This window comes from Alnus glutinosa, chromosome 3, assembly GCF_958979055.1.
Source record: "Alnus glutinosa chromosome 3, dhAlnGlut1.1, whole genome shotgun sequence".
NCBI classification, from domain to species: Eukaryota; Viridiplantae; Streptophyta; class Magnoliopsida; order Fagales; family Betulaceae; genus Alnus; species Alnus glutinosa.
Genome location: NC_084888.1, coordinates 11,731,329 through 11,745,487, shown reverse-complemented (window position 1 = coordinate 11,745,487; position 14,159 = coordinate 11,731,329).

The window sequence follows — 14,159 nt, the reverse complement described above, 5'->3', positions numbered from 1 at the left end:
GAGTTAAAATTAACTTAAGTTTTTTTTAGTGTGTTGCAGCCTACCTATTTTATTTGGGAGTAGATTTAAGGTATGTATGATTTCTTACTTAATGATTTATGCACATTAACATGTGTTATTATTTAACCTCTATTGACATTTTTACTAAATACATAGAACTTGTGTAACTAATGCAAGAGAGTTAAAATTAACTTAATTTTTTTTAGTTTGTTATAGGCTACAAGTTTTATTTAAGAGCATACAAAGGAATTAAACGTTATTATTATACATTTCCAATTACACTTGCCTTAGGAAATTGGAATTATAATTTTATTTTATTTGTGTTTGTATTTGTTTAAATGTAATTTTGTTTTATTTCTTTAATTGTAATTGTAATCCAGATTCTAGACTCATTGGCAATTGTCTTATTGTTTCCTTATTGCAAAATCATAATACGTGCATGGTGCACATCATTTGAAATTTCGGTTTATAAATGTGGTTTAATTATTTGTTATTGCTAAAATAAATAATTTGAATTGTATGATACAGGCCGAGCTTGAGCCGAGTACTCGAGCTTAGGATTGACCAAAATGACTGAGTTTGAGCTCGAGTTCGGTTAGTAAATTTTCCTAAGCGAGCCGAGCTCGCACACGAATTTTAGGCTCGTGTCGAGCTCGAGCTTCACTGTTACATAAACGAACCGAGCATGAACAACCAATACTCGTTCAGGATCAGCTCATTTACACCCATAGCCATTACATTGTGCATTTATACATTGTATTGTTTAGGGAAGGGAGATGTGATGAAGGTGATAATGAAGAAGATGATTATGAAGATGAAGATGACTATAGAACTAGGGTTGATCTGTATGATCCGTGGTGGGCAGATAAATTAAGTGATAATGAAAATCTGTTCGATGTTGATGTGGATGGAGGCGGTGCTGGGGCTGGACCCTCCACACAAGCTGGTGGTGGTGGTGGGGTTGGACCCTCCACAGAGTATGATGGTAATGGGGAAGGTGGTGAGGAGGGTGATGATGATAACAATACTGATGAGGGTGATAATGATGACAATAATGTTGAGGGTGATGATGATGACAATAATGTTGATATGTCTGAAGGTGGTGGCAGTTTCATGAGATCATTTGAGGCTGCTGATGTGATACGTTCAGATTTTCCTTGGGCTAGGTGGCACTACCGTAGCCACAAAGAAACCCCAAGCCGGTTGGAATAAGGAGTTTAATTCTCCATATATTATTTCCTTAAGTATTTAGTTTAATAAGGAATGTATTTTCTAGGGCTGCAATTTTGACACGACCCGACATGAACACGACACGAAATTAGCGGGTTTGGGTCATAAACGGGTCTACCCGTTTATCTCGGTCTGGTGGGTCGGGTCGCGGGTCACCCGCGGGTGACACGTTAGACACGATTAACTCTTTTTTTTTCTTTTTTTTAATTTATATATATATTAAAAAGAAAAAGAAAAAAATGTGGGGGGAATGAGCATATATAGGTCATTCAAGAAATCAAGACTCAAGGGTAGACAATTATGATGCAGTTTTTTGTATTTGTAAATTTGTAATGATGATGTAGTTTTTTTTTTTTTTTTTTTTTTTTGTTATTTGATTAGACAATTAATTAAACATATTAAGTGATTTGGTGCTAGCCTACTAGGAGAATATATGAATTGCTAAAATTATTATTATTTCATTTAAATACTCACAAAAAACCCCCCCAAAATAATAATAATAATAATTTTTTTATTATTATTATTTTTTAAAAAAAAACTTATAAGCTAAACGGGTTTCACAGGTCGTGTCGGGTGACCCGTGAAATTATCGTGTTCGTGTCGTGTCTGGAGCCCCGACCCGTTAACATAAATGGGTCGTGTTTGAGTCTAGGCTAAACGGGTCGCGGGTCTTAATGGGTCGTAAACGGGTCGTGTCGGGTGACCCGTTTTGCCAGCCCTAGTATTTTCCATTAGTTATTTCCTTCTTAGTTTATTTTCCTACATTGTGTTATGACGGCTAGACCTAATGGTTATGTCTTATGACCTAGCCGTCATCTATTTAAGTGTAATCCTACCCAAGGAATAAGCATGCTGAATATTATGAAAACCTAGACCTTTTTGTTGTTTTGGAGATCAAGGCTCTCTCGAAGTAGCCCATATCTTTTCTTTTGTTTCTTTTTATTTTTTGATTGCATAATGATGATGATGACAACGAAGTGGGAAGAAGTGATATACTAGAGTCACCATGTCCTATTGGGGAAGATGAAGAAGTTACATATGCACCCAATCATGATTTCCATACAGTGGACCTAGGTGATCCAGTCCTCAAACCGAAACAAAAATTTTCAGACATTAAGATGTTTAGAGAGTCTGTTAAGGTGTATAATGTGAGAAGGGGGAATGATGTCAGATTTAAAAGAAATGAAAGGAGAAAGTGTGTGGTGTACAGAGATCCCAAATGTCATTATCGTTTGTATGCCTGACAGATGGTAGATAAACAGTCATTCCAAATAAGGTTTATGCAACCAAAACATGTGTGTGGCAAGAAATATAAAAATTCGATTGTAAATGCAACTTGGATAACTGATAAGTTCATTGAGAAGTTCAAGGTTCTGCCCAACATGCCATTGGATGTGATATTGGATGAAGTGAAGGAGAGGTGGAAGTCGGAAGGTAGATGTAAATACAAGTTGTATGTATATGGCTAGGTGGAAGGCTGGTCAAAAAAATTTATGGCAGATTGGAGTGTCAATATGAGAGGTTGCGGGATTATTGAGAAACTGTGAGAAGGACCAATAGAGGAAGTGATGTGTTTGTGACGACCCATTTTTTTTTTTCTTATATACAAATCATTTGCTTAATCATTAATATCTTAAATACAAATGGATCTTCACAGTGGCACGACGATGTGTCGCAAAGCCAACATATGGTACATACCCCATTATATGTACCTGATAATCAGAGTTACATCTATTTAACTATGCAGCGGAAAACATAAACCTAATAGCGGAAATAACATCTTAAACATCTATCACAAATTAATAACAAGAAGAGCCATTTAACATCTATCTATTTAAGTCTTTCCCCAATATAAATACATAACAGAAATGGCTCAACAATACAAGTGTCACAGGCGACACGAGCCATAAATCCAAACCTATAAAACAGTGGACACCCGTGGTCCGACAATTACAAACGTCGCGGCAAGCTTTAGTCATAATATCTCAAGTACACTTCTACGACGACATCAACTACGACCAGAGTACCTGCAGCCAAAAGAACATCATCTATACGATTGTGGGGGTTTGTCACATCCGTATAGGTGAAATGATAAGTCCACCGCCCCAGTACATAGTACCGAAACCTCAGTGATATTAAACTAACTGAGTTTTTGTAAAGAACCAACTTTTTCCTTTTTAGTCTCGCGTACACTATAACAGCTACCAATTTATAAACTTTTGCTTGAAAACTCCCATAGCTGATATGGCGAACACCGGCTATCAGAAAATATTTAAAACATACTATGTAGTTGGACTCATACGTAGAAGTTCGAATGGCTTGGACGCAACCACGTATAAACCCACCTACAATAATACTTTTATGTTGGTAGTTCAAATGCACAGAGATCTAACGTTACTAACTGTGATATCAACATGCCTCAGGGCATTACAACTTCATGCCTATGGCACATAGTTGTCCATGCGGTTACTAGAGTAAAACTATGATATCCAAGCACTTCTTACTGATGTACCACGACAATCCATCTATCTACTCCCAAGTCACACTGATATCACAACCAATAGCGTCACAACCAAGTACACCAAGCTTAAAACATGCCATCTCACTCTTTAGTACGAGCTTACAATCATTTTCCGAATATGGTTAACACTGAATCTTAGGGCATTACAACTTCATGTCGAAGGCACATAGTTGTCCATGCGGTTACTAGAGTAAAACTCTGATATCCAAGCACTTTTTACTGATGTACCACGATAATTCATCTACCTACTCCTAGGACATTGTATTACTCATACCGAACAATGACAATACTCTTGTACCTCCAAGCTCAATGTTCTAAAATCATGCAACTAGACGATAAAAGTATACATAAGTTATTTGCTAGTAAAACTCTTAGGCATACAAATACATCTAGCATAGAAACTACAACATTTTATATCATGAAAACATTACACAATTTAAACAATGATATGCATGCTTATGATTGTCCTTTCATTCCTTGTGAGGCTTACCCTCCCTTTCATATTTATGCTCATGCTTTATGCTTTACAATTCAAACTCTATACTTCTATTCTTTACAAATCATGCTTTCTTCAAATACTATAAACCAATCAACATGTAATTTTAACATTCTACTTTGCATAGTTTAAATCTCAACCGCAGCTCACATTCAAACACTTTAAATCATTTCAACACATTTCATCCATACATCATTTTATGAGATCATTGATATTATTTGAACATAATTGAAATTACTCAAATCAACCAAAACAGATATATTCAACATACAGTTGGTTCGGATTTATAAAACACATATATCTTGTAATTCTAATATACATAAAAATAATAATTTCTCAGTGAGTAAAATATCACATGGGCTGCATTGGACTCCTGACTTGATCTCTACATTGGAAAACCCATTGAAGTCTCCAATTATGACACGGCCCTGCAAATACTAATAATGTCAGACTACGCTATGGACCTCATTCTAGGACACTTAAACTATCCGCGCGCACCTGTTGCCTTACCTGCTTCTAAGACTAGCTAGGTATCCTAAACTATTATTAGGTTAACACGTGGGGTCTAGGTTCATATTTTATTCTTTTTAGTATCCTTAAGTTATGTTAAATATTTCATTTGTCTACTTACTATTATTAAGTTACATTATTATTGTTAATCATTTTTATAACTTGTTATTCATTTACTAAGTTAACATATATATATTTAACCGATATACATGTATATGTATATATTTATGTATACATATTCATATACCATGTTCACACAGCTTAAGCTTAGTTCAGTGATATACCTAAGTATTTTACCTTAATGAATCCATTGGTTATTAATTAAACCGGGTTAAGTATAATTTCATTTATTTACTGTACTCTTACATCTACTCTATTTTCTTATTTCCTTAATTTATGTCGAGTTGGGTAAATATTCCAATAATTAACTCATAAAGCCTAACGTTTAACACTTCAAACCTCATAGTCACATTCACAAGTCAACACAAACCTATAAACAAGCCATTTACTAAATTAGAGCCTTAAAACACTCTCATAACATTCAAACAACTTCATCCCACTTAAACTTTTCTCAAACTAATAATTAACAACATCTCTATAAATCAACACCACAATCCATAAACTTTCTTCTCAAAAATTGAACCAAATCCATAAAACTCAAGAAACATCATCTATGAGTAATAAGCACTCAACATTCCACCCATTAAGTCAAACTTCTAAAAGCCACCAAAATTCCCCAACATCTATCATCAATAACTAACAATTACATTATCTAATATCACGATAAAGTCTCAACTCAAAATATATCAATAAATCCAACAAGTAGGGTTAATCTTTTAAATAAACAACTTAAAGTCAGTTACAACCTTGATCAATAAACCACAATTTACAAATCCAAAAATCAGATTTGAATCCCATCAAAATACTCATAAAAAATAGCCCGTACCTCCTCCAAAACTCAAATCATAATTTGTCAAGTCAAGCCTTAAAACACAACATCAAATATGGCTAGATTTTCCTTCACATCGAACCACTAAAATTTCAATAATCATAAGCCATAATCATCTAAGCCAACATCAATTTTATATCCTAGAGAAAATGAACACCTAACATGAATCAACCATAAACACATCCGAAAGCATAGCTCCTAATTTCGAATTCAATCAAAATACACTCAACTACCAACAACACCATGAACAACTAGAACTCTAATCAATCAACTCCCAAATTTGTATTCAACCACATACATCCCTCATCGGATAATATCCAACCATAATCATAATCCACATTTGGCTATAACAATCTCAAACATTTAATGAAAACAAAGAACTAAAATACCAAAAATTCTCAAACATAAACCATATTTTCGGACCTAAGTAGAATCCCCTCACAAATCAATATAATCTCAAGCAATAAATCCAATGGGTATGATGAAACTACAAAGAAAAGTTTCAAACCTAATCTTATAGCTTCGATGGGCGAAATCTGCACACAATCAACTCAAAATCACCTACAAACTCTCAAAACCGAAACCCACTTCACCACAACAATTCCCATTCGGTTATCCTAAAAAATCAATACTCAAATGAAAACCTAAAATCAATTTCTTAAACATTAACATGATTTTCATGCTTAATAATCAATGGGTAAATGAAAATATGAAGAAAAGCTAGGTATTGTACCTTCTTGATGTACATGGCCGAAGATCGCCATTTTCTTCACCAATGGTGGGGTCTCTCCTCACGGACAACCACTCACAATGTCAGTATTTCTCTCTTGGAATCTCTCTCTGCGTCGTGTGTGTGCTAGGTGAAGAGAAGAAAATGGAAGAGAGGGGAGAGAGAGATCGTGTGTGAAGAAGAGAGGGGAAGAGGGAGAGAAAAGAGGAAGAAAAGAAAAGAAAAGGGGGAGAGGGCTGCTGTCCACGAAAGGGAGGGGAGAAAAAAAGGAAAAGAAAAGAAAGAAAGAGGAAAGAGAAAGAGAAAATAAATGTGATAAGGTGAGGTGACATGTGGCACCTTGTGAGTGGTTGGAAGGAGATAATGAAATCCACCCCTACCAATTGGATTGTGACACGTGGTAAAGTGAGATTACCTTTTTTATTTAAATGCAGAAACTTTTATAAATTACACTTGGACCCCACTATATTAAAACTCTATCTTTTAATAATTAATATTTGACCCCATATTTATTTTAACTACACTTTTACTAATGCAATTAATTATTTATTTACTTAAACTCATTTTTACTCCGATTATATAAATTTATCTCCTCAGAAATTATTATTAGTCTCATCCTATTAAATAAATATAATTTATTAACACTAAATTTCCTATTTTTTTTTCTTGATCTATACAGTGTTGATGAAGGTCGAAAGACCATGCCCTAAAGTTCCACCAAAATTTCATAGGCTATACATGTCATAGGCATGCTAGGCCGATATTTATTTTGAGATTGATAGAAGGTGATATTTTTGCACACCATTACTTCAATTTTTTTTGCATACTATTAGTCATTTTATTTTGGGAAAATGTATAGCCACTCCCTGAGTAAGAGTGCCTTTTTCAAAAACATCCTCACTTTTTAATTTTGGAAATTTGGTGCTTAACTTTTTTCGTGTTTTTGAATTGGGTCCCTCTGTCTCATTTCCATTTAGTTTTACCCATTTCCGTTAGGCTAAGTCCCCATTTGGCCACGTCAGCACAGCCAACCAAGCCTAAAAACGTCGTTTCTTATTTTACCTTAAAAAAAAAAAAAATTCTTCTTCGACCTTTCTCCGGCCAGTTTCGTTGTCCGTATGTTTGCAGAAACCTTCTTCTTCTTCTTCAACCTTCTTCAACGTTTGCCGAAACCTTCGTATTTCCATATCAGAAAGAGTGCAAAAATCATGAAAATCCATACCTTTATGGAACAGAGCAACACCCCTCCAGTTCAGCCAAGAACTTGAAGTTGTTGTATCAAAAGTCATGAAACAATAATCAAATTGGAAAGCGAAATTCAGAAAAATGAAACCTAGAAGGTGTAATAATTCCTAAAGATTACACGTCTTGTAACATTTTGATCAATGGGTGTGTGCAAAGTGGTGATTTGGAGAGTGCCCAGAAGATGTTTGATGAAATGTCTGAGAGACTTAAATTAGGGGGCCGGTGATAATGACTTGAACCTGATTATCTTAGATGGTTTTCTTCTTCCTACAGACGGTGGTGGGTGTGGGTGATTAAGTGAAAGTGGGTTTTGATTTTGGTGGTGGGCGTGGAGGATAAAGGCTGATTGAGGGGTTGGTTTTTTGTTTGCTTTGAACTTACGATTTGGGTGTTAGAAAGGTTTTGGGTTTCCTTTAGTTGTTATTTGTTGTTGGGTATGGTGAGCTTGTTGATTTGGTTGCACTTATAAAAGAATTGAGCAAGCCTTCCCCCTTTCTAACTCACGGCAGCACTATCATCGGGCTTTAGTTGTTAATACTTGTTGTATGGTGCTGTATGATGGTTTTGTGAACAATTTACAAAGGCCTTTTGGTTTGGGTGAGTTTGATGGTGTCGTGAATTTGAGAGCAGTGAAAACGTTTATTCTGGTAAGCCACTGCGTATTTGGAGTGTATCAATGCCAACCCTATGTCCTAGTTCTGGGTTAAATGTCAACCCATTTAATCCATTCATCATTTCATCTTTTTTCTCTTGTTTTCTTACTAAACTTGTGGCTATCATGAATAGTTTCAAACTATGAAACCAATGTGAATAACAAAGATACTTTTTATTCGAATTGGACAAACGAAAACGAAAATGTTTTGGGTTTTGTTTTTAAGAGAAACAGTATCTCTCATATCCTCGAACAGTTCCATGCATCACAAAACCCAAAACAAACCAAGATCTACACTTTCATAGTAGAAAACCAAAACCCAGATGCAAAAAACCAAGAGGCATTTAAGCAATTAGCTCAATGGCATCTTCAATGCAATGTACATGACAATACTCCTTGATCAACACTTTGTGGCTTATGGCATCTTCAATGCGATTTACAGTGGACAATCACTGGCTTTGATTCAGACTTTGTGGCTTATGGCATCTTCAATCATTGGCTTTCATTTTTCCACTACGTTCTGAATTCCCATAGTTTGGATTGTGGCAGGAAAAGTAAGCTTCACTCATTTTTTAGGGTAAAATGGTTGAAGAAGAAAACTTCTTTTAATTTTTTTTTTTAAAGGTAAGATAAGAAACTATGTCGTTTTTAGGCTTAGTTGGTTGTGTTGACATTGCCAAACGGTGGCTCAGCCTAACGGAAAAGGGCAAAACTGGATGGAAATGAGACGGAGGGACCCTATTCAAAAATGCGAAAAGGTTAAGCACTCAATTTCCAAAATTAAAAAGTGAGGATGTTTTTGAAAAAACGCGCTCTTACTTAGGGAGTGGTTATACATTTTCCCTTTTATTTATTGCTAATTTTACTCTTATTTCATTTTGTAGGGTCTTATGCTTGCTTTTGAGGATGTGATTCCGATGGCGGATCATCGAGTTTGTGTTAGACATTTATGGGCAAACTTTAAAGATGAAGGGCATTGAGGGGTGGCACTGAAGGATAAGCTATGGGCTGCAGCATGTGCATATACTGAAGTTGGGTTCAATGCACATATGCAGGAGTTGAAAAGAATGAGCCCAGCTGCTTTTGAGTACCTGGACAAGATTGATCCAAGTGGGTGGTCTAGAGCATGGTTCCACGGCTACCTTAAGTGTGATCTTCTTGTGAACAACATATGCGAGTGTTTCAATGCCTACATTCTAAAAGCTCGTGACAAGCCTATCTTAATCATGTTGGAGATGATAAGAATAAAACTTATGAGGAGGTATCAGGCCAAAAGGGATGGCATTTCAAAATTGACTAGTAAGTTATGCCTTAAGGTGGCAAAGAAGCTGAAGTCAATTGGGCTAGATGCAATGGATTGTGTTCCCCATTTTGCTGGTGAGAAAATGTTTGAAGTGGAAGCTCCTTATGGCAAGCAGTTTGTTGTGGACTTGTGTAAAAAAAACTTGTGGTTGTAAACAATGGGAAATGAATGGTATCTCATGTGCGCATGCAGTTTGTGCTATACAGTTTGATTGTGGGGAACCTGAGGATTATGTCCATCAATACTACAGTTTAGAGATGTACAAAAAAGCATACGCCCCACTAATATTGTGACGACCCATTTTTTTTTTTTTCAAAACATTTGTATAAATATTAGTCTCTTAAAATATAAACGGATCTTCACAGTGGTACGACAATATGTCGTAAAGCCAACATATGGTACATTTCCCATAATATGAACCTGGTATATCAGAGTATAACATCTATTCATCTATCCAGCGGAAAACATAAACCTAAATAGCGAAAATCATAGCATAAACTTCTATTACAAATAATCATAAACAAAGAGCCTTATTACATCTATCTAATTAAGTCTTTCCTCAATATAATTACATAACAGAAATGGCTTTACAAGAACAAGTGACACAAAAGTCACAAACCATAAACTAAACCTATAAACAAGTGGACAACCCATGGTTCACTAATTACGACCGTTGCGGTGTGTTTCAGTCATAACATCCAAAGTACCCTTCTACAATGCTATCAACTACGACCGGAATACCTGCAGCCAAATGAACATCATCTATACGGTTGTGGGGGTTTGCCACATCCGTATAGGTGGAATTATGAGCCCACCGTCTTAGCATAAATAAATATACTAAGACCTCAGAGGTATATTATTCACTGAGTTTTCTCAAAGAACCAACTTCTCATTTTTAGTCATGCGTACACTATAACAGCTACCAATTTTATAAACTTCTGTTTTGAAAATCCCCATAGCTGATATAGCTCACACTGGCTAATAGAAAACATTTAAACATACTTGGCAGCTAAGATTATACGTAGAAGTTCTGTTGTAGAAACAACTACGTACGACCTCACCTACGATAATACTTTTTGATGCAGTGAGACTTAGAAAACAATGGCATTTAAATCATGCAACCATCCGATACCAATATACATAAGTTCTTTTTCTATCGAGACTCTTATGCATACTAATACGTCTAGCAAAACTACAATATACTTATCATGAAAACATCACACAATTTAAACAATGCTATGTATGCTCATGATAGTCTTCTTATTCATTGTGAGCCTTACGCTCTCTTCGTTATTATGAGCCTTACGCTCTCTTTCATTATTATGAGCCTTACGCTCTCTTTCATTATGTGTTCGTGCTTTATGCTTTACAATTCAAACTCTATACTCCTATTCTTTACAAATCATGCTTTCTTCAAATACAATAAACCAATCAACATGAAATTTTCATCATTTTTCTTTGCATAATTAAAATCCCAACTGCAGTACATATTCAGACACTTTAAATCAATTCAAAACCTTTCATTCATGCATCATTTCATAACATCATTGATATTTCAACATAATTGAAACTACTTAAAACATTCAAAGCATACATGTTAACATATCGTCGGTTCAGTAAGAAAATCATATATCATTTGCATTTCTATAAAATACGTAAAAAGTATCTTTTCTCAATGAGTAGAATACTCACCTTGGCTGCATTAGACTCACGACTCGAACTCTACATTGGAGAACCAATTGAAGTCTCCAGTTTGGACACTATCCTGCAAACATTGGTACCGTTAGACTATGCTATTGAACTCTATACTCTATGACACATAGACTACATGTGCGCTCACACATCACATTACCCGCTTCTAAGTCTAGTTAAGTATCCTAAACTATTATTAGGTTAACGTTTAGGTTTAGGTTCTAATGATATATTTGTTTATTAATACAAGGCTGTATTTACTATATTCATTAGTTTATCTATTATTGTTATTAACTATAAGTCTTATAGTTGTTTATTTACTATTATTAAGTCACATTATCATAAGGTTCCAATACTATTTGACTTTAAAGTCTTCATAGGTATTCCCATAATACCGCTATTTTATTTTTCTTGTCTTAAGGTTATTTAATTGGATAATTTACCGATCTACAGCATTCACATTTTAACCATTATCTTTAGTACTTAATATCTATCATTTACTAACCACCGAAGTAGTTTAGGTTTAGGACATAACCTTATTTTACATTTTATAATCTTTATATATTCTATCCATTAATTATATGCTTTTATTTACATTCCTCATTTTTTTTTTTTTACCAAGTACCAAGACTATGATCTATTTATCCCACTTATACCTACTGTCACTACCCGAGGATCTTATTAGGACTATAACATGAGACTAATCAAAACAATCCAACTCTATAGAGGGCATCATCTAAAATCTCATTACATAACCAAAATACCTAAATAAACTATAGCAAGGAATTCAATTATTTATCATTGTTAATCCTTTTATAGTTTGTCATTCATTTACTAAATTAGCAAAATATATATATTTAAGCCATATACATGTATATTTATATACGCATACAATATTTAAACCTAATTCATTTAATTACTTTACTATTTGGTTTAAGCCTTTACTTTCTATTACAACATATTTGCTATTGTTAGGTTCAAAATTTCATTTTAACTATCTTTTACAAACAACCTCAACTTAATCCCATTCACTAGAAATCAAACATCAAAGAAGACCAACACTTCTTACAAAAGTCACTCTATTTGGCACCTTCTTTACAATCACCATAAACCATAATTCAATCAACTCCTACAAGGTCTCTCAACTCCATAATTAGAAATCATCATTCTACAACACTTTAACCAATTATTAGTTATTAATATTACCAAGCAATAGGGCCAATAATCACCCATAATCATACCTACAACATTCATGGTTATTTATCAAACACAAGTGAAATCCATCCTTTACATAACAAGATCAATCTCCTTTAATTGGAATTTCCTTCTACCAATCTTCCACAACGACTACCATCAACCATTAACAATTACATTCTTCAATATCACATTAAAGTCTCAACCAATGGGTATCGATAAATCCAACATAGAGTTAATTTCTTAAACAAACAACTTAAAATCAATTACAACCTTCATCAATAAACCACAATTTACCAATCAAGAAAAACCAGATTTGAATCCCCTCACGATACCCATCAAAACTAGCCCATACCTTCTCCAAAACTCAATCCATAAATTACCAAGCCAAGTCTTAAAACACCAAATCAAATATGGCAAGATTTTCTTTCACATCACACATCTACAATTCCAATAATCGTAAGCCACAATCATCTAAGCCAACCTCAATTTTATATCCTAAAGAAAATCAACACTTAACATGAATCAACCATAAACACACCCAAAAACATAGCTCCTAATTTCGAATTCAATCAAAAAACACCCAACTACTAACAAAATGACCACCATTTCAATACAAACTTCAAGAACACTAACAACCCAATTCAGATTCCGCTAAAATACCCCCAAGTCAGTAGCTTTAAAGGCCCAAAAGAAAAACCTACCACTTCCAACTCAGAAATTACAAATCTACAATAACCCAAAGAGAAGACCCATTCGGCTACCACACCCATTAGAACCCTAGATTTCTTCTATCTCAACAAAACTCAAATCAAACTCCATTTTAATTACCATTACACCTAAAATTATAAATACAACTAATACCCATTTAAACCCTAGATTATTATCCAAATCAAACCCCCAAAATAACACCTATGGTTTGCAAAAAATTAGAGAATAAAACCGAAATCCAAAACCAAAGGAAGGGGAAATCTCACCATGACATTTTTCGCATTTTTCCTCTCAAATTTTCTGCAGAAAATCCTCTAACTCATCAGCTCCCTCACGGCTCAAGCCCTCTCACGAGTCAACAGGTGCGTGACAGGAGAGACTAAGGGAGAAGAAAAGGAAGAAATAGTGGTTTAGGTGCTGCAAGTTCAGGCGTGACAGAAGGAAGAAGAAGAGAAAAGAGAGGGAGAGGTGGTTCGGCTGAGTGGGAAGAAGAAGGAAAAGAAGAGGAAGAAAGGAAGTGTGCATGAGTGAGGGGGAGGGAAGAGAGAAAAGGAAAGAAAGAAAAAGGGAGCGGGGCTGTTGCTGTCTATCGAAAAAGGGAGAGAAAAAGAAAAGAAAATAAAGGAAAAAGGAAGAGAAAAGGAAGAGAGAGGGTGAGTGGGACATGTGTCCATGTGTGACTGGTTGGGAGAAGATAGTATTATCTTCTCATAGCCAACCAAATGTGGACACGTGGCAAAATGGATTACATTTTATTTAAATGCCCCAACTTATGTAAATTACATTAGGACCCCATTTTATATTATTTCTATCATTTTAGAATTAATATTTGACCCTATATTTATTTAAACCACACTATAATAATTATTATTCTTTCTATTATTTTACCTTAAGCTTAATTTATTTCGATTAACACCATTATTATT